The 22,545-nt window shown below is 43.7% G+C and overlaps 1 long non-coding RNA gene across 1 annotated transcript; it reads right to left on the reverse strand.

The window, feature by feature from the left end:
- Positions 1 to 1,961: 1,961 nt before the first annotated feature.
- LOC109379919 (uncharacterized) lies at positions 1,962 to 4,065 on the reverse strand. The gene is made up of 3 exons (XR_002123306.1): positions 3,976 to 4,065; positions 2,915 to 3,055; positions 1,962 to 2,384 (listed from the first exon to the last, which is right to left on the reverse strand). It is a non-coding gene; the product is annotated as an uncharacterized LOC109379919 (long non-coding RNA).
- Between the last annotated feature and the right edge of the window lie 18,480 nt (positions 4,066 to 22,545).

Raw genomic sequence — 22,545 nt, forward strand, 5'->3', positions numbered from 1 at the left:
GTGGTTGCTCTTAGCTTTCTAGACTTTTCTCTCTGGGCTGTCTCCCTCAGGACCATTCCCTGTGTCCCCTCTTTCCACTTCCTATTCTCCCCCACCAATTCAACTGCCATCACCTCTTACTGTCACTTCAGCTCATAGATGCCAGTGAGAACCTCTGGTCCAACCACCTCATGTTGTAGATGGGGAAACTGAGGCCCAGGGAGTTGGGGAGATCTTGGACAAGGATTAACTTCTCCCTGGCTCTACTCAATCTTCCTGAAGGAAGGTCAGTGATCCTTATTTGCAGGAAGGAATACAGAAGGTGAGGACCCTGAAGTGGGGAAGAGATTGGGGGGACTTGAGAAAATATAAGGGAGGCTGGTGTCGCTGTGGCACAGGGAGTGGGGAGGTGAGGGGCTCGAGCCAGATCTAGAAGTGTCAGCAAGGACCATGGGGAGCCAAGCAAATGTAGGGCCATGGTGAGGATATGGGATTTATAGGCTAGTGAAGGGCTATCCGCAGCAGGGCGTGTGGGGGCGTTTAGCTTAAAATCTCAAAAGAGCCTTATGACTGCCTTGAGGAGACAGTTTGAGAACAAGGAACCCAAAACAGGAGAACAGTGAGGAGTTACTATAGTTGTCCAGGTGAGAGATGATGGAGGCAGTTGGGTTGAAGAGAAGCAGATAGATATAAAAGGTGATATTGTCAGGGTTTGGTGACAGATTTTTGTATTGGGGTATGAGAGAAGGAGGAAGCAGGGATGGATTCTAGGGCTCTGCCAGGGAACACAGGTAGATGGAAGGGCCCCCACTGTGCTAGAAATCTCTGGAGGGGGAGCAACTTTGAGCCGAAAACCCAAAAGTCACCTTTGCACTGAGGTTTCTGCAATACATTCTCATGGAGTTGTCAGCAAGGTAGCTGGATATATTTTATGAACCATAGTTTTTAAATTATATTTCTGATTGGCTATTGTTAGTATATAATATGTTTTGTATTAGACTATTTTACTGACCTCTTATTAGTTTGAGTAGATTTTCTGTGATTTTTTTTTGGTTTTGCTTTCTGTGATTTTTGTCTGTAAATAATGATCAATTTGTTTCTTCCTTCCCAACAGTTTTGCTTCTTTTTTTTTCTTGTCCTATCACAGTGGCTATAACAGAGGTTCTTTTGTAGTTACTTTTAATGGTAAAAATGATATTTATATTTGAACAGCCAAGAGGAAGATGGTTTTTGAGACAGAGGAAACTAAAGGCAGAGTAGACAGCTAAGAAATTATGGCAATACAGATGGTCTCATGTCTTGTTAGGGAGACCACTTCATGGATGGTGTAGAGACCTGACCACTACACTGTACATCTGAAGCTGCCATTGAATAATATTATATATCAACTGTAATTTAATACATATATAGTCATGGGATATGGAGTATAGTGTGGGAATGGAGTCAATGGAATTGTAATAGATATGTATGATATCGGGGGTGGGCAACAGTGTATGGGAGGAGGGGGGTTGTCACTTTGTGAGGGGTGAAAAGGATAACTATTGCATTGTTTTGTACACCTGAAACTAATAATAATAATAATAAAATTATGGCAATAGTTCAGGTGTGGTATGATAATGTCTCTGAAAAGGGTGATAACTGAAGACATAGAATGAGATAGAAATACTAACCCTCTTCCCCCTACACTCACAGACAAGAATTGTCTGGTCATAAAAAAACAATCATAAAACTTCAAATCTAAAGCAAGGTGGTTGGATTGACAGGAAACCATGAATATATAAACAGTAAATGTTAAAGTTGGATACAGTATGTTCCTTCAAAAAACAGAGACTAGAAAGGAAATTTATCAAAATACCCCAGTTTATAAATAGTCCTAAAAAGGTAGGATCAAAGAAATGAAAACAAAATATTTTTTCTGAGCCATCTCCGTGGTTGAAGCTTAATCCATCTTCTTCCAAAATATCTTATAACAACTACAATTTATGTAAAGCATGGGTGCATATAACATATCATTTGGTTCCCCAATACCTCTGTGATGTGGCAGAGTCATTCATATTTATCGGACTTGACATTTTCTAACATGCTTACATTACCTCATTTGATGCTTATACTCCCAGGGCTCACTCCCTTGCAATTCAGGCTCCAATAAAAATCAATCTACTTCCAGTTCCTCGTGCACCGTGTCCTGTGTTCCCTCCACTAAGCATTGTGGTTCACCTTGTGCGTGCCTGTTTCTCTTTCAAAACCCAGTTCAGACCCAAGAAAGGCCTTTGTTTCACTGCAGGAAGGAAGAGGTATGTGTAGACAACAAGGCCCCTGAAAGACTCCCAGCCGGAGACGTACAGCCTCTCATAGGCCACAGCCACAATATTACCTGCTGGCCCGGGCTTTGCTGAGCTTCCTTGCTTCAGGGAAGAAAAGGGAAGGGAAAGGAAGGAAAAGAGAAAAGAAAAAGTCCTTTAGTCAAATGCATTCCCTTTTCGCATTTTCAGGGCATACCTGGGAGAGGTCCACATTAGATTGTTCATTGGCCCATCTTTACCAGCCATGCCTCTGTTAGGGGCAGATGTCAAATCATGTATCTTGTGGTGCAAGAGACTTATGGGGGTGATGATGGGGTTGATTCTATGGGCTGAGAGCTGCCCCAATGGGGAATGCCCCCGGGCTCCAGAGCCTAGACAGTCGGAGGCCCTCTTGCTGGGTGACTAGGGTTTTGGGAAAAGATGGAATATGCTTGGCTAGATCTGAAACTTTGTGCAGTTTAGGTCTGGTTGGGTGGGAGGGGCCTTTGATGGCCTTCGAGCCTTGGAGGCCCCAAACCCAAGATCTATAATGACTTGTTTCTGGAACCTCTTCTAGACGTGCCCAGAGCCGTCCCCTCTCTCAGGCCGGGAGGCTGTTGTGAGAAGGACCAAGTCTGCTCCATCTCTCTCACCATAATGTCTCTTCACAGGAACATAGAAGGCCGTAGCAGATGCTGGAATGGAAACCAAAGTCGGGGCTCCCTCTCTCTTCTTCTCTTTGCCTCCTGCTCCCCGCTGCTCAGCCATTGCTCCCTAACCTGTCACGTGGCTTCCTACAAAAGAAGAAGAATCCCAGGTGACTTCGTGGGTTGAAGGGGTTTCAAAGCTCTTGCTTTAGAAGCTCAAGTAAAACTTTTACCCTGTGTTGATGGGATAAAGCGTTCTTGTCAGCAAGCCTGGGCTTGCCCAGGACTGGGGGGCTGGCGGGCGGGGGGGGGAGAAGAGAGAGCAGTGTTGTCACTTTAATTGCATTGGCATAAATATTTGATATTCAATAAATTAGGTCTGGAGCAAGGAAAACATTCTTGCAAATGGATTTTTTACCTGGAGCCCAGCCCCATTAGCAGAGGAGTGGAGGGCAGCCTGCCCCAGGGCCGGTAATTAACTCAAGTGGAGCAGAACTAAGCATTTTTGACAGCCTTTCTGGTCTGGAATTAACTGTCATCTCAGAGGGAAAAAAAGAAACTGCACTGTCACATTATGGTTTACAAGAGGCTCCCAATACTGCCAGCCGCCCGCGTTTAGTTATGTCTCTCCCTCATGCTCCACAATGTTTTTTTCATCATTAAAGACAAGCTTAAAAGCGACTAATGATGTATTTTATCGCCACGTACCTGAACCACAGATTTCAGCCAAAGAGAAGACATTAGCATGGTAATTCAATTTTTTTTCCCCTTTTGGCACTTGTAATGAAACACGATACAGTAGATGCTGTTATAAGTCACAATACTGTAATATTGGAAGATAGTACAAACTGGATTTTTCCCCCCTCCTCTCTGTATCAGGGCTTGTCTGTAATGAGCAGTAGCTTAGCCACTGTCTGTGTCTGCCATCTCCCCCTGCCCCCACCCAGTGTTTACGAAAGTAGCAACTGCGTCTCTGAAAAGGCAGAACCATTGGAGCCTGAAGCTCCGTGCCTGTCTTGTTGTGTGGAAACTGATACAGTGGAAATTGGCTTTGTGCCGGGCCTCACCTTGCAATGTTGTGCGCCAGCAAATTTTCATAAGGCTGGAGATCTCTTAGATTTAGGGTGCAGGCGTGTGCATGCAGTTCGCTGCGATGGGCAGCTGGTTTCAGAGAGGAAAGGCTGAGCATGTGTGTGTGCATTTGTGTGGGTGCGTTGGGAGGGGTGGGGTGTGCGGTGAGCATACACAGATCATATACACACCTGCTCCTCTTAGATGCTCCGCTTACTTCAAAGTAGTAGGACTGTGACTCACCTTTGTGATCACTGAACCCCAACACTGTTGGGCTCCTGTCCTACATTCAGTGGGCGCCTGCATATCTCTCTCTCTCTCTCTCTCTCTCTCTCTCTCTCTTTCTCTTTTTTTTTTTTTTTTCTTTATTAGGGAACAGTGTGTTTTTCCCAGGACCCATCAGCTCCAAGTCAATTTGTCCTTCAATCTTAGTTCTGGAGGGCGCAGCTCAGCTCCAAGTCCAGTCACTGTTTTCAATCTAGTTGCGGGGGGCGGGGGTGGGGGACACAGCCCACCATCCCATGCAGGAATCGAACCAGTAACCTTGTTGTTAAGAGCACGCTCTCTCACCAGCTGAGCCATCTGGCCGCCCACCGGCAGCTCAGAGGCAGCTCAGCTCAAGTCGTTGTCTTCAAACTATTGGGTTGTTGGAAAAGTCATGATGCATTTTTGCAACGAAAAACAGAAAAAATACGTCATGACTTTTCTGACAACCCAACAGCTGGGGAAGGCAAAGCTCACTGGCCCATCTCAGAATCAAACCGGCAACTCTGCTTCTCAGAGCTCACGCTCTAACCAACTGAGCCACCCGGCCACACCTGAATCTCTCTTGATTTTTCCTTTTTCTGCCATCACTCCCTGTCTAGCCTCACTCCCTGCACAGTGTTAGACCTGAAAATGTTCCTCCCCCGCTTGAAAAATCTCTCCTAGTTCCTTCTTGATTGCCCTAGTTGGGGTCCTTAACCTTGGCTGTCATTAGAATCTGAGGGACCCAGAATGCTGGGCCAGACTCCACAAAGTTGGGGCCCAGGGAATTCGAATGTTCTGTATTGACAATCACTGGCTTATATGATCAGCCCCTAATATCTTAGCCTAATACCGTACGTAGCCTCCATGCCACCTCCCCTTGAGCCCCAGAAGGTGTCAGCCTCCGCCACATCCCTAGGCTGTCCCTCAACAGTGCAACACCCTCCCCCACTCTTCCCCTGGTTAACTTCCACTCATTCTTTAAGATGCAGGGAAATGCCACCTCCTCTGTGAAGCCTTCCCTAATACCCCAGGTCCTTCGCTCATTCATTCATTTATTCACTCATTCAGCAAACATATATTGAGTGCTAGCAGGTACCAGGTTTTGAGCTGGGTCCTGTAGATGACAGAGCAGCAAATAAAACAGATGCGAAGAGTTCCTGGCTAGTGGGGGAAGGCAGGGGAGATGGCAGGAGGTGTGAAGGGCAAGGGGAGTCAGCAAAGGCTTCCTGGAGGAAGTGACATTTCAGGATGATCTGAAGGGTGTGTAAGAGTCACAAGAAGGAGTGGAGGTGGGGGGAAGGGGAAGGCCGTTGGTATGTCAAGAGTGTGTCAGAGGACAGGAAGGGGTGAGAACTAAGATGTAAACAGAGGCCAGTTTCATTTCAGTGGGTGGTGTGTCTCCACAGTGGAAGAGGGCTCAATAGGTATTTGTTCGTGAAATGAATGGCCTTATCCTGGAGGGGGGGACCTCTCTCGTTAGAGGGCTAGTGGTGGGGAGGTGGGAGATATTGGGGTGGAGAACCATTGTCAGCGGGAAGACATAATATAGTCCCAGGATTATAAAGAATTGAAGGGTGGTGAGGCGGGTCCTTACACTTTAAAGGCATAGTATGTGTAAAAAATTGGGGACCTTATGAGGCAGGAACTATCATTCTTATTTCACAGGTGTAGAATTGGAGGCACTGAATAGTGAACTAATATGCCCACTGTCACTCAGCTGCCAAGTAGCAGAGCTGGGACTTGAATTCACAGTGTGGCTCTGGGGTCCCATGCTTTAATCATTACACCGTGGAGCATTGGCCTGGCCTGCCTTCTCATGAGAGCTGGTGATTCCTCTTTTACCTGCTGCTCAGGGCCGGCTCCTGGGGGTGGCTGGAGGCTGTGAGGCCTCAGCAGCCACCTCTCTCTCTGATGGCTGATGTCTGTGTCACTGTGTCACGCCCCGGGGGTTTCAACTTTCAATGATAACGCTCAAGAGGGGGAAGGATTTGTGAAAAGGGAGTTCAGATGCCTTGGCAAGAATACTAGGTGCCTGTGTGGCTGTTGCACGCTGCCCTGTGTTGGGAAAGGCAGGAGGTGCTGGAGAAGTCAGCAGCCCTTTCCTGAGATCCAGTGCTACATCTGCACTGTGGTTGGCGGGAGTCCCAGAGGCTGCAACTGGGCGGAGCGCTGGCCGGGTTGGGGAACATCTTACCTGCTTCTGTGCCCCTAATATTTTACTGAGAGCTAATTCACATACAGTTAGAATGTCAAATCTAAATGTTCCGCTCGATGCTTTGTTTTTAAAAAAGCAATCTTTTTATTTTGGAATAATTATATATATATATATATATATATATATATATATATANATATATATATATACACACACACACACACACACACACACACACACACACACACACATATTGCACAGATAGTCTAGAGTTCCCATATACCCCACTCCCAGTGTCCCCTGTTAATTATCACAATACAGGTGTGAAAACCAGTAGTAACATTGGGACACTGCTTTAACAAAACTCCAGACTTTATATAGATTTCAGTAGTTTTTTATTAATGTCCTCTTTCTGTTCCAAGGTCCCATGCAGGATACAATGTTGCATTTAATTGTCATGCCTCCTCAGTCCTCTCTGGCCTATGACAGTTTCCTTGTTTTTCATGACCTTGACAGTTTGGAGGAGGTATTTTCTACAAGGTTCCCCAATTGGGGTTTCTCTGATGTTTTACTCATGATTGGACTGGAGTTATTAATTTGGGGGAAGTGTCCTTCTCATCACTTCATATCAGGGGGCACATGGTCTTCACATGACTTATCACTGGTGATCAATGACATTTTCACAAGTGAGTACACCCAGATCTAAATCTAGAACATACCCAGGGTTCCAGAAAGTTTTCTCGTGCCCTTTTCCAGTCAATCTCTGCCTCTGACTCCAAGGTAACCACCACTGGGATGTTTGTCACTATAAATTAAACTAATTGTGCCTGGGCTTGAGTTTCGTATTAGAGAATCATCAGTGTGTTTTCTTATTTTGTCTGGAAATTTTTTGTACCATATAATGTTTTTTTTTTAACTTGTCCAAATTGTTGCCTTTTTAAAAAAAAATTAGTTTCAGGTATACAAAACAATGCAATAGTTATCCTTTTCACCTCTCACAAAGTGACAACCCCCCTCCTCCAACCCACTCCCCGCCCCAACATCATACATATCTATTACAATTCCATTGACTCCACTCCCCACACTATACTCCACTTCCTGTGACTATATATATATATTCGATTATAGTTGACATACAATATTATTCAACGTCAGCTTCAGGTGTACAGTGCAGTGGCCAAGCCTCTACACCATCTATGAAATGGTCCATCTGACACCCTACAAAATATTTACAACACTATTGATTATATTCCCCAAATTGTCTTTCATGTCCCTGTGGCAATATTGTAGTTACTATTTATGCTGTCTAATCCCTTCCCCTTCTCCCTCATCCCTACCCCTCTCCCATGTAGCAACCATCAGTTGTTCCTCTGAGACTATTTCTATTTACTTTGCTCGTTCATTCAGTTTTTTAGGTTCCACATATAAGTGAGATCATATGGAATTTGTCTTTCTCCGACAGACTTATTTCACTTAGCATGATGTTCTCTAGGTACATCCATCTCACAACATAATGTTTTTGAGAAGCATTCAAGTTGTTGCTGGTAGCAGATTTCTTTTTCATTGTTGTCTAGTATTCCATTGCAGGAATACACATACTCTATTTATCTGTCCTACTGTTGATGGATTGGGTGGTTTCCAGTTTGGGGCTATTATGGGGAAACTGCCATGAGCATTCTTGTGTGGTTCTTTCTGTGGACATGGCCATGCTTCAATTTTGAGAGTCCAGGTTGGGGGTGGGGACTTGAACCTCATCTCCTTCTCTCTAACTCCTGAAGACTTTCTAAAAATACCCTCATTTGCTCTCTCTACAAATGGATTAGAGAAGAATGAAAGCCTCTAAAAGGAACAGAAAAAAATGTTCTTGCTTGTTGGGAGATGAACATTCTTTGTGTTAGCAAATCTCATGGACTCTATCTCCAAAATATTTCTTAAACATGTCTTCTGTGTCACTGTTTGCCTAGCTCCCATGAGGGAGAAAGCCACCTCCTTCTCGTCCCTCCTCCCTGATCCTGTCTCCTACATTCTATGGTCCATCCCCCAGTTCATTCTTCATACAGCAGCCGGAGTGGTCTTCTCAAAACATCCATCTGTGTCTGATCCTCCATCCAGTATTAATTCCTCCCCAATGCTTCCCTTTGTCTTAGGAGTCCTTCAAACTCTTACTCCTGCACTCTCGATGCTATAGCATGTAGCTCTGCCCTCCTGACTTGCCTCATCTCCACCTTCCCTCCCCCCACCAATAAGCTCTTTGCACCTTAGTCTTCGCACTGGCTGTTCCCTCTGCCTGGAATGCACTTCCCAAGAAGATGTGCATGGCATATTCTATTTCTTCAGTCAGGACTCTGTTCTGATGCCACCGCTGTAGCGAGAGCCTTCCCTGACTACCCAGTCTGAAATAGCAGCCCATCTCACCTCCCCACTAATTTTCTTTCTGTCTCTATTGATGTGCGTATTCTGGACATTTCGTATAAAGTAATTGTACAGTTATTTTGTGCCTGCCTTCTTTCACTTACCACAATTTTTTCAAGGTTCATCCATGATGTCGCAAAAACCAGTACTAAATTCATTTTTATGACTGAATAATATTCCATTGTATGGCTATACCATAGTTTATCCATTCACCAATTGATGGGCAGTTGGGTTGTTTCCACTTTTTTTTACTAATATAAGTATGTTGCTATGAATATTTGTGTACATGATTTTGTTTCAGTATGTGTTTTCAACTCTCTTAGATGTATACATAGAAGTGGAATTGCTTGGTCATACAGTAATTCTATGTTTAACTTTTTGAGAAACTTGCCAAACATTTTCCCAAAGCAGTTACATGATTTTACATTCCCACCAGCAATGTATGCGGGTTCCCATGTCTCCACATCCTCACCAACATTTGTTATTCTCTGTCTTCTTGATTATAGCCATCCTAGTGGGTGTGAAGTGGTACTTCACTGGGAGTTTCGTTTACATTTCCCTAATAACTAATGATGTTGAGCACATCTTTTCATGTGCTTCTTGATCATTTGTATATCTTTGGAGAAATGTCTTTTGCCCATTTTTAGTTGAGTTGTAAGAATATTTGAGATTTCTGAATACTAGTCCCTTATTAGATATATGACTTGCAAATATTTTCTCCCATTCTGTGGATTGTCTTTTTAACTTTCTTTTCTTTCTTTCAACTTTATTGGGTAACAGTGTGCTTTTTCCAGCATCCATCAGCTCCAAGTTAAGTCACTGTCCTTCAATCTTAATTGTGGAGGATGCAGCTCAGCTCCAAGTCCAGTCGCTGTTTTCAGTCTAGTTGCGGGGGTGGGGTGTGTGTGTGTGTGTGGGGGGGCGCAGCCACCATCCCATGCGGGAATCGAATTTACAACCTTGTTGTTACAAGCACATACACTCTAACCAAGTGAGCCATCCGCCTGCCCTTAATTTTCTTGATAGTGTACTTTGAAGCTCAAAAATTAAAAATTTTAGTGGAGTTCATCCATGTTGTTGCAAATGGCAAGATTTCCTTCTTTTTAAAGGTTGAATGATATTTCTTTGTATGTATATGCCACATTTTCTTTACCCATTTGTACGTTGACAGATATTCATGTTGTTTCCATATCTTAGCTATTGTGAATAATGATGTAATGAACACAGGGGTGCAGATATCTCTTCAAGATGGTGATTTCAGTTCATTTGGATAAAGAGTCAAAGTGGGATTGCGGGGTCATAAAAGACTTACATTTTTTTTTGAGGTACTTTCATACTGTTTTCCATAATAGCTGTGTCAATTAACATTTCCTCCAATAGTGTACCAGGGTTCCCTTTTCCCCACATCCTTGCCAACATTCGTTATCTTTTGTCTTTTTTGATAACTATCTTAACACGTGTGAGGTTATATCTTGTTGTGGCTTCGATTTGCATTTCACTCATGATTAGTGATATTGAGCATCTTTTCATATAGCTGTTGGCTATTTTATGTCTTCTTTTGAAAAATGTTTATTCAGGTCCTCTTCCCATGAAAAAAATGATGTTATTAGGTTTCCTTTCTTTTTTCACTATTTTCTTTTTTCCTTCCTTCCTTTCTTCCTTCCTTCCTTCCTTCCTTCCTTCCTTCCTTCCTTCCTTCCTTTCTCCCTCTCTCTCTCTCTCTCTCTCTCTCTCTCTCTCTTTCTTTCTTTCTTTCTGCTATTGATTGCAGGAGTTCCTTATATATTCAAGATGTTAACCCCTTATCAGATATATGGTTTACAAATATTTTCTTCCATTCCATATGTTGCCTTTTCACTCTGTTGTTTCCTTTGCTGTACAGAAGTATTTAAATTTGATGTAGTATCACCTGTTTATTTTTGCTTTTGTTGCTTGTGGTTTTGTCGTCATATTGAAAAAAATGTTGACCAATGTCAAGGATCTTTTCCATATGCTTTCTCCTAGGAGTTTTACAGTTTCAGGTCTTATGTTTAAGCCTTTCATCCATTTTGAGTTGATATTTGTGTATAGTGTAAGATAAGGCTTCTTGCTGACATCGCCTTAGGCTTCTCCTTTAATTCTTCAGTCATGGTTTCCTTTGGTTCTTTTAATATATTCAAAAGAGCTGATTTAAAGGCTTTGTCTAGTAAGTCTTAATACCTGTGCTTCCTCAGGGATAGTTTCTATTGACTTTTTTCCCCTATAAATGGGCCATACCGTCTTGTATCCTTGCAGGTCATAATATTTTTGTCGGAAGTTGAGCACTCTAAATAACATACTATGACAACTCTGCAAATCAGATTCTCCCTTCTTCCTAGAATTCGTTGTTTTTGCTGTTGTTATCATTGTTATTATTTATTTGTTTAGTGACTTTCCTGGACCAATTCTGTAAAGCCTGTATTTTTTGTTTTCTGTGGCCACTAGAGTCTCTTTCCAGCTTAGTGGTCAGCTGTTGATTGGACAGAGATAGCCTCGAATGTCTGGAACTCGTAAGTCTCCTGGTCTCTGCCAAGGGGCTCTGTATGCGTGTTGAGCATGCTTTCAATACTCAGCCCAGCAGTCTACACACAGTACTGACTTAGCCTCCACTTCCTGCTTCCAGGGAGCCTCAAGCATAGCCAGAGGGGACAGCTCACAGCCCTGGGCCTAACCGTATGTGTGGCCTTCTTATCAGAACCCTCCATGGAATTTCATTCTCTAACTTATCTTTTTCAGTTTTTTGGTTAACTTCTTATTTACCCTAATTATTATCTCCCCCTCAGGCAGCTATCATGTTAAATAATTGCTACTTATTGTTTTTGACAGAAGCCCCCTACAGGGGTGGAAAACGCTGTTCACACTGTGCCAGCTCTGAGCCAGGTCACATAAAGACAAACCTATGAGTGGGGTTTTTCAGGGGATGGCCAGATAGATCAAGTAATGATGATTCTCTGAGAATGGAGTTTTGCAAAGCTCCAAGCCTGTGCTGACTCCTCCCTCCAGTGGCTCCTGGGTTGCTAGTTTTCCTGTGATTATGGGCTGTTCATTTTCAAGGCTATTTTGTGGGCTGGAGAGCAGAGGATGAGAATAGGGCACAAAGCTCACTGTTCTTCTCAAGATTTATTATTTTCTTGAAAAAATGCCCCCCAAATTGCTGCAAACCTTGGGTTACTCGCTAGTGTTCTGAACTAGTTGATTCTGACAATTTTGCCAATGTTCTCATTGCTTTCATGAAGATGGTTTTTGGAGATTCTTACTCTGCCATTTTTTAAAAAAATATTTTATTGGGGAATTGGGGGAGGGGAACAGACAAGTTGCTGTCCTTTTGTTCTTCAGTCTAGTTGTGGAGGACGTTACTTCACTGGCCCATGTTGGTATTATCATTGCGCTCTTCCTGGGTGAGGCAGTCGCTCGCCAGCCATTGTACGGCTGCTCACGGTAGCTCACAGCAGCCCAGCTCCATGTCTAACTGTTGTTCACCGTCTTAGCTGTAGCACAGCATCACTGGCCCATGTGGGATCCAAACTGGGGCCCTGCTGCTCAGAGCTGGCGTCCCAAGCCAATGTTTAACCAACGTGCCACTTGGCCGGCCTTACTCTGCCATTTTCTGATGATGTCACTCTTCTGTAGACAAACTTAGGTATTTCCTTCTTTATGATACCTCTTCTGGTTTTTATGCGACTGTCAATTTTTCTCCAGCTTAACACTGCAGTGGGTATACCTGTAGTTGGGCTTATCGACTCATTGCAACAAAAGAGACCATGTGTCATGGGGAATGGTGAGGTATCTCGGTAGAGGTGTTATAAAGGACTTACAGGGTTTGGGCTTGTGTCAAGTGATTTTGAGACGATTTCAAGGAGCCATGGCTTTTCTCTGAATTGGACACTTTCTGGAAGCGAAGGCAATTCTATGATTGGCTATTTTAATAAATCTTATTTAGGAGGTGGGAGGAATGACGTGAGATTAAAGCTGTAATTCGTAAAGAAGTAGAAGTCGCCGTCGTTAGGATGGGGAGGGCGTGTAACAGGCTGAATGATGCCTGCCACTGGTATCAGATCCTAGTCTCTAGAAACAGCACATGTTTCCTCATATGGAAAACTTGCCGTTGCACGTGTGATTACATGAAGGATTTTGAGATGTGGAGATTATCCTGGTTTATCCAGATAGGCCCTAAATATAATCACAAATGCCTGTAGAAGAGTGAGTCAAAGGTTCACAATACCCTCGCTTAGTCTCTCTGTTGGTTTCTGTTTCTCTCTGTCTCTGTCTCTCTTGGGAGAAGGTGATGTGACGATAGAACTCAGATTCACAGATGGTGGCGTTAGCGATTGGAGGGATGTGGCCACAAGCTAAGGGCTGCCAACTGCCACCAGAAGCCAGAAGAGGCAAGGAATGGGTTCCTTCCTAGAGCCTCTGAAGGGAGCACAGCCCTGCCCACACTTTGATTTTGGCCCAGTGAGACTGGTTTCAGACATTTGGCCTTCAGAGCAGTAACAGAATGCATTTCTATTTCTTTTTAGTTAGAATATATTTTTTGGCACTCAATATTATTTATATTAATTTCAGGTGTACAGCATAGTGGTTAGACATTTCTATAATTTAAGACATGATTCCCCTGACGAGTCGAGTACCCATCTGGCACAATCCATAGTTACTGCCATTTTATTGACTATATTCCCTATGTTTTACTTTACATCCTCATGACTATGTTGTAACTGCTAATTTGTGTTTCTTAATCCCTTCACCTTTTTCATCCATCCTCAACACCCCTCCCATCTGGCAACCATCCAAATATTTCTGTATCTTTGAGTTTGTTTCTGGTTTGTTTGTTTATTTTGTTCTTTAGATTCCACATATAAGTGAAATCACATCACATCTGTCTTTCTCTGTTTGACTTACTCCACTCAGCACAATACCCTCCAGGTCCATCCATGCCACCCCAGATGGCAAGAACCCATTCCCTTCCTTGGCTGAGCAATATTCCATTGTATATATGTACCACCTACTCTTTATCCATTCTTCTATCAATGGACACTGAGGCTGCCTCCACATTTTGGCCGTTGTAAACAATGCTGAAATGAACATATGGATGCACATGTCCCCTCAAAGTAGCAGTTTGGGTTTCTTCAGATAAATATCCTGAAGTGGGATTACTGGGTCCTTTTTTGTAGTTTGTTACAACCTTTGTTTTAAAGTCTATTTTCTCTGGTATAAGTATTTCTACCCCAGGTTTTTTTTTTTTCCGTTTCTATTTTCATGAAACATCTTTTTCCCATCCCTTTACTTTCAGTCTCTGTCTGCCTTTTGATCTGAAATGGGTCTCTTTTTGGGCAGTGTATGTAAGGGTCTTGTTTTCTTATCTATTCAACCACCTTATCTTTTGATTGGAGTATTTAGTCATTTACATTTAAAATAATTGTTAATAGATATGTAGTTATTGCCATTTTATTATTTATATTTTTAATTCTTTTTTCCATCTTAAAGACGTTCCTCTAAGATTCCTTGTAATTCTGGTTTGGTGTTGAGGAACTCCTTTAGCCTTTTCTTGTCTGGGAAGCTCTGTATCTGTCCTTCAAGTCTAAGTGATAGCTTTGCTGGGTACAGTAAGCTTGGTTATAGATCTTTGCTTTTCATCACTTTGAATATTTCATGCCATTCCCTTCTGGCCTGCAAAGTTACTGTTGAGAAATCAGCTGACAATCTTATGGGAGCTCCTTTGTAGAAAACTAACTGCTTTTCTCTTCTGCTTTTAAGACTCCCTTTTGGTCTTTAACCTTTGCCATTTTAATTATGATGTGTCTTGGTGTTGGCCTGTTTGGGTTCATCTTGTTTTGGACTCTGCATTTCCTGGGCTTGTGTATCTATTTTTTTTCTCCAGGTTAAGGAAGTTTTCTGTCATTTCTTCAAATATGTTTTCAATTCCTTGCTCTCTCTTTCCTCCTGGTACCTCTATGATGCAAATGTTGGTACGCTTGATGGTGACCCAGAGGCCCCTTAAATTCTCCTCATTTTTTAGGATTCATCTTTTTGTTTTGCTGTTCGGGTTGGGTGTTTTCTGCTACCTTATCTTCTACATCGCTGATTTGATCCTCTGCTTCATTGAATCTACTGTTGATTCCTTGTAATGTATTCTTCATTTCCACTTTTGTATTCTTTATTTCTGACTGGTTCTTTTTTATGTTTTCTATCTCCATTTTTATGTTTCTTATTTCTTTGTTGAAGCTCACCCTGAGATCACTGAGCACATTATTTATTTATTTATTTTCAATTTGGTGATAATTGACGTTTATTATGCTGAGTCTTCCACTTCATGAATACAATGTGTCTATGCATTTAGACCTTCTATGATTTCTTTATTCTGCATTTCGTGTTCAGTATACAGTTTCTGTGTATGTATTTTTTATTTTTTTTTATTGTGAAATACACATTTAAAAAAAATTAGTTTCAGCTGTACAACACAGTGCAATAGTTATACTTTTTACCCCTCAAAGTGACAAACCCCCTCTCCCAGTCCACTGCCCACTGAGCATATTTATAACCAGTGTTTGGAACTCTGCGTCTGGTAGATTGCTTGTCTCTATTTTGTTTAGTCTTTTTTTCTGGAGCTCTGTTCTGTTCTTTTATTTGGGACATGTTTCTTTGTCTCCCCATTTTGGCTGCCTCCCTGTGTTTGTTTCCATTTAGTAGGTAGGGCTGCTATGCCACCCAGTCTTAGTAGAGTGGCCTTATGTAGTAGGTGTCCTGTGGGACCCAGTGGTTCAGTCTACCTGGTCATAAGAACCAGGTGCTCCAGGTGTGTCCCTTGTATGGTTTGTGTGTGCCCTCCTGTTATAGTTGAGCCTTGGTTGCTGTTTGCATGTCAGTGGGAGGAATTGACCTTCAGGTTGGTTGGTTGTGAGGACTGGCTATGACTACAGTGGAGGAACTGTGATGCAAAGGCTGACTTTACAGAGCAGGGTTTGCTTTAGCAGGGCTCTGGTGCCTTTCAGTCTGTCCTTTGGGTGTGATACTCTGGCCCAGTCCAAAGCTGACCACTGGGCCTGCCAGCCCTGGGCCCTCCTGGGATGAGCCACAAAGCAATCCAGAGATGGTCGCCACCAGTGCTGTGCTTGAAAGTGCCTTGAGAGGCCAAGCCTCAAACCAAGGCCGGCTGTTGTTTGACCAGGCTTAGGGCTTCTCGGCCAGAAGTACGGGACATGCCAAAGCCAGGTGCTGCTTGTTTGGGTTTTGTGAACCTTTGAGAGATTTTAGGAAAGTCTGCAGCATGAGCCAAGGCAGACTGTTTATATGGAAAAGCCACTGGAAGCGGCTTGGGTGTGCTCGTAAGTTAGGTGGGGTGGATGAAAGGTGATAGCCAGTTTGATGGAGACACAGATGTGGCATCTGCCTGCATCTGCACACAGGGAGGGAGAGGACTCAACAAATAAATAATAGCTCCTGCCGTCTCCTCTGTCCTAGAGAAAGCTGCCACGCCAGCCATGCCAGCCCTTGCCCTAAAGCTAGACAATTCAGTTTCTCCCCATATGTTCCTGGTGCTATTTGCGCTGCTGCCCCGGTGCTGGAGCTCAGGGTGAGTGAATCATCAGCAATAAGTCCAAGCACACAGGTCCTTTAAGAGGAGTGCCTGGTATTCTAGCCACCCTCTCTCTCACTCAGCCACAATCTTCATTGGTTTTCACAGCCAGAAATTATGGGGACTTCTCTCCCTGGCACTGAAACTCTGGGCTGGGAAGCCTACTGGGGGTTGGGATCCCTCACTTTTCTGGGGTGGTGGGGGAACCTCTGCAGCCGAGATATCCCTTCTGGTTTTTAATGGTCAAACATGGGTGTGGGACCAGCCCATTCCATGTCTCTGCCCTACTCCCAGTCTCGAGGTGGCTGCTTCTGTATGTCCATAGTTGTGGAGCTTTGGTTAGGCTAGACCAGGCGATTCTCAATAATTGTTATTCTGTGGTTTAGTTGTAATTGATGCGGTTGTGGGTGGAGGTGAGACTCACAGTTTACCTATTCTGCCACCTTGACCAGAAACCATTCCTGTTGTTTTAAGCCACCAAACTCATGGTAATTTGTTACAGCATCCCTAGGAAACAAATGTTTGGTAATTTTTGTGGCTTGGACAATGTCCTTATTTTGTCTAGATCCATGGATTATGGGTTGAATTGTGTCCCCTATCAAGTTCATATGTTAAAGTCCGAACTGCTAGTACGTCAGAATGTGACCTTATTTGGAAATGGCATAATTGAAGATGTAATTAGTTAAGATGAGGTCAGTAGAGTGGGCCCTTGATTCAGTATGACTGGTGTGCTTATAAAAAGGGAAAACTTGGGTGTAGAGATGCACATAAAAGAAGAATACCATGTGAAAATTGGACTCAAACTGCCACAAGCCAAGGAGCTACCAGATGCTAAGAGAGAGGCCTGGAGCGGATCCTTCCTTGTACCTTCAGAGGGAGCCTGGCCCTGCTGGCACCTTGATCACAGACTTCTAGCCTCTAGAACTGGGAGACAATAGCTTTCTGTCATTTAATCTGCTTAGTTTGTGGCCCTTTGTTACAGCATTTCCAGCAAACTAATACAGTTCAGATATAATTACAGAGTGGTCTTGTTTTGGTCTTGCTCATCCAGGGTCACAGAGTGACCTTGTCTGATGTCAGTGTCCTGTGAAAATGCTTATGTTCAACAGGAAAGCACCAGTGCCTAGCTGTGTGAGTACCAGGCTAGCTCTCATAGATTTTAAGGGCTGCTTTTCTCCTTCTTACCCCAAAGTCTTTACTCGTCTGATAAGTGTTCACTTCATGTTGTCATTAAGGCTTTCCATTAATTCTTTTCTTTTAAAAGAAAATATTTAAATCTCCAACCCCTTGGCATTTATTCTGGAGTGGGGGATGGGAGTCAGAGGTGTATGGCCTCAAGTCGAGGCCATGAGGGTAGAAGTGATTAAAGGTGTTTGAGGGCCGAACTTGCTGAGGTCTGTATGCACCTGAGTTGTCCACAGGCCTAGTGTAGACCAATCTCCTCCAGCTGGTTTGTACATAGAGATCGCCTCAGAACAATCCTGCAGAGCATTTAGGGAGTCGTTTCTTTCTCTCTTCCTTGTTATTCTTGATCGAAGGAAAGGTGCCAGCCCCCTTTGGTTAGAGCATGTCATGGCTGTGAGTGCCTTCTCATGACAGCCATTAATTCAGAGGAGAGGCTCATCAGCAGAAAACCCTCCCAGAACCCCACGTGCACTGGGCATCTTCTCTGTCTATTTGGATAAGTGCAGCTCAGGATCAATTATGGATGAGCTTCTATGGGAGATGAGTAAGTGGACTGTTGTCTACTTTGAAAAATTAATGGGATCTGATTAATACAGGAGCATACTCCCTGTTCCTCAACCCAGAGAGGCTCAGATCTCCGCGGAAGCTCAGGGTGGGGGCAGCAGCCCCCGTGGCGGTGTGGGGTCAGATTTGATTCATTGGATCATGCTTTGGGATTGTCTCCCCCTTGACAGATGAGGATACTGAGGCCTGTCAAGGTTAAGCAATTTGCCCAAACAGCAAAGAAAGACTATAGTCAATTATTGTTATTTTTAAAATAAAAAGGTTTTATTATGGAAAATTTAAAACATGTGCAAAGTAGAGAGAATAATATCATGTAGCCATTCTTAAACTTTTTGGAACATTTTACTTTTTAAAAAAATTTTGAGGACCTCCAAGAGCTTCTGTTTATGTGGGTTTCATCAATCGATATTTACCATAGTAGACATGAAAGCTCAGACATTTAAAAGAGTTATTTAATAAGTCATTTCAAAATAACAATAATCCCATGACAATGTCAACATAAATAACTTTTGTCCTTGATAGTGTATTTCCACTATAAGCTTTTAGATGACAGTTATACATGATCCATTAGATTTTATTTTTATAGTGGTAATATATATATAACATAAAATTTACCATTTTAAAAAAAGATTTTATTGGGGAATTGGGGGAGGAGAACAGCACTGGGGAATCAGGGAAAGGGAACAGACAAGTTGTTGTTTTTTGTTCTTCAGTCTAGTTGTGGAGGACGTCGCTTCACTGGCCCATGTTGGTATTATCATTGTGCTCTTCCTGGGTGAGGCAGTCACTTGCCAGCCCATGGCAGCTCATGAAAGCTCATGCCCGCTGCCGGCCAGCCCTGTTGCAGCCTACGCCATCGCTGGCGACTCACGGCAGCCCAGCTCCAGGTTGAGCTGTTGTTCACCATCTTAGCTGTAGAGGGCGCAGCGTCACTGGCCCTCACGTGGGATCCGAACCCGGGCCCTGCAGCTCAGAGCTGGCGTCCCAAGCCAACTCCTAACCAATGCGCCACTCGGCCAACCCAAAATTTACCATTTTAATGATTTTTAAGTATATATAATTCAGTGGCATTAAGTACATTCACGTTGCTGTGCAACCACCACCACTATCCATTTCCAGAACTTTTTTACCATCCCAAACAGAAATTCTGTACCCATTAAAGAACTTCCTATCGATTGTCCCCCAGCTCCTAGAACCACCCTTTTTTCTATCTCCATGAATCTGACAACTCTTAAGTACTCCGCATGAGTGGAAACATACTGTATTTGTCTTTTTTTGTTGAGCTTATTTCATTTAGCATAATGTCTTCAAGTTGTAGCATATATCAGGATTTCCTTCCTTTTTAAGGTTGAATGATATTTCATGGTACCTACTGACCACATATTGTTTATCCATTCACCCACTGACGCGCTTGGGTTATTTTCACCATTTTGGCTATTGTGGACAGTGCTGCTATGAACATGGGTGCACAAATATCTCTTGGAGACCCTGCTTTCAATTCTTTTATGTCTACACTGAGAAGTGCAATTGCTGAATCAAATAATAATTCTATGTTTAATTTTATAAGGAACCACCAGACGGGTTTCCACCGTGGCTGTACCATCTTACATCCCCACCAGCAGTGCACGAGCGTTCCAGTGTCTGCATAGCCATGCCAACACTTGCTTTCTGTTGTAGTTTTTATTTTTTATTAATAGCCATCCTAATGGCTATTCAATAACTTTTCAATAAAAAATAAAACACGTTTTTCCAAACTAAAAAAAAAATTATTGAGGAGACAGGCATTGCTTTACATTTTATAAATCTTTTCAATGTCTGGCTTAATAAATAGGCAGCTGGATTCTCGTATCTGTTTTTGCATTTAATCTGTTTTGCTATCCTAGGCCATGTAGCCTCTGGAAAGCTCCACAGAACCCTCATGAGAGAAGGAGGGGGAGAAAAGCAAATGATACTGTAGTATTATTAGGAAAATAGTTTTCACTTTGCAGACCTCAGCTTTAATGATCAATTCAGGGTCACTTTTGTTTTGTCTCTTTTCCTCCCCTCCCCCTTCATCATTTAAAGCCAATCGATAACCATCAATTATTATTGGCATGGTATTGGGTGGTTTCTTGCATGGTTTTCTTAATCCTCGTTACAAATCTGCTTGATTGGCACATATGTGTATCTGGTTGTTCATCTGAGGGAACCAGGCCTCAGGGAAATTTTCCCAAGTTTGTGCCTCTGGAAGCTGATGTCACCCAGATGCTGCCCAGGTCAGATCTTTATTACACAGTCTCCTAAATTTGACTTCACCATGAGCGCTATTGGTGCTGCTGCCTGCCTTCTTTTTCCCATTGGGACTTTGAAGGAGGCACTGGTTTTCCTCCTTTCCCTCATCTCTCCCGTGTGGATACTCTCTCAGTAGATCTTCAAGTAGCCCTCTGGGCCAGGCCTTGTACAGGCTGCTGGACAGCAGAGAGCTGAAGTGGATGCCTTCACGAGAAGCAATTCTGGTTCATTTCTTTGTTCATCTCATCTCATGAGCTGAGAAAGCATTTGCATTCCCCATTTGAAGCCCAGCCCTGGGAGGAGCAGCGGGGGTGGGGGGGCAGCTGAAAGAGCCAGGCTGGTGGGGTTTGGTATGTTCTGCTCTGGTTTGAGCTGGGGACACCTCTACTCACTGTAGAATCACGGAGTCCAGAGAAGACAGGGCTCCAAGGTCCCATAGTCCTGACTGCCTCTCAGGACAGAAATCATCTTTGAAATACACTCCCTGAAGGCCACCTGACCTTTTCGGCTTGTGTGCCTCCAGTGACAGGGAACTCACTACCTACCTGTCAGTCAATCCATGGATGACACTCATTGTTAGGAAACTCCACTCACATGGACTAACCTTTCAGGAGCAACCTGATTTATGCCGTAATGGGAAGAACTCAGTTGAGATGCTGGGTGCAAGATTAGGGTAGCCATGGGTAAGCGCCATCCCCTCATAGGGTTTTGATTTCTTTGTTGTGAAGAGAGCTAGTCCCGGCTTCCTTTCACAGCTAACATTTGGATTTATTTTCTGATTTGGCCTGCTTTTCTCTTGGAGGAACCTTCAAGGACTCGGAAGCTGAGGTCCCCTTGAAGTGTAGGAATTGCCGTTCCTTTTGGTGCACAGTCTCAGTTGCCTATGGGGTCGCTACCTCTGGAAACACCCTTTGTCTTCCCCTGGCCCTCTCTGTGAGGTGTGGCCCCAGCATAGACCTCCAGGGGCTCCTGGAGCGGCCATGGATTCCACAGACCCTGCTGCAGCCCCGAACACCCAGAGCTGCTCCATCCACCTTGTGTGACACACTCCCCCCAACCATTGCCAACAGAAACTGTCCTCTGACTTTACAAAGAGTTAGTAGTTGTATAATCCATGAGACAGTCCATGCCTTTGCCACATATCCCAGTTGGTTTTCCAATAGCAGGACCTTCTGACAGGAAGAAGATGGAAAAATAAAGTGAAAGAACTTCCCAACCAGCTAAGTGGGGAAGAGCTAGGCCCAGGCTGCCTCTTTGGTTTGTGTATGTGGCTAATCCGGCCCTGGCCTGAGAGTCATTCCAGGCTGGCAGGCTGGACTGCCTGTCTCCATGGCAACTGTTGTTATTGGTAACTGAATAAGCATCTCTGACAACAGCCGCTGGAGCTGTTGGTTTTCCCATCTAGTTGAAAGTGAGAGGAGCCAGGATCTTTGCTGAATGATCCTAAGTGCTGGGCTCTTGGTCTCCATTTTGGGACCTTCACCTGATATCAGGCACACTGAAGCCACCCTTCTATTCTCCTTCTAACCTCTGTGGCCTAAGGGGTGGGATAAACTAACAACATGTGTTTTCCAGCTTCCTTCTGAGAGGCTGAGACGCCTGTTCGGGGACATCCAGCTAGCAAAGTCCAGAACTTGACATCTGACCTGTCTGATTTGGAAACCGGTGCTTGTGACCAATATGGCTGTTGTGTCTCTGTCCTTTTCCTCTGAGATCACATGGAAACCTATCAGCCCTTCCTTGTGACACCGTCGGCCTGTCTGATTATTTGTGAGGACAGCTAGCATCTCATGGGGATTTATAGACCACCATGAGGGCTCTTCTAGAAGCCATCTCACTTGATTGTCTTTTAATGGGGTTAGTGGGACCTCAAGATGCTATAACCCTGGAATTATTAGGGAAACAGATCAGCGAGGGGAAGGAACGTGCTTACCCCGACCATTGTCTTAAACTGCCTGCTCTCCCCAACACACCCTCTCTTTCTCCTCCTGGTGGGTGATGTTCAGTGGGGCACACCTACCCTCAGGAGTGAGATTCTGACCAATCTTACAGAGGACCTTTGGGCATTGTATTAGGTTTTATCATTCTCTTTCTCTCTCTCTCTCTCTCTCTCTCTCTCTCTCTCTCTCTCTCTCTCTC

Source organism: Hipposideros armiger, unplaced genomic scaffold, assembly GCF_001890085.2.
Source record: "Hipposideros armiger isolate ML-2016 unplaced genomic scaffold, ASM189008v1 scaffold_31, whole genome shotgun sequence".
NCBI classification, from domain to species: Eukaryota; Metazoa; Chordata; class Mammalia; order Chiroptera; family Hipposideridae; genus Hipposideros; species Hipposideros armiger.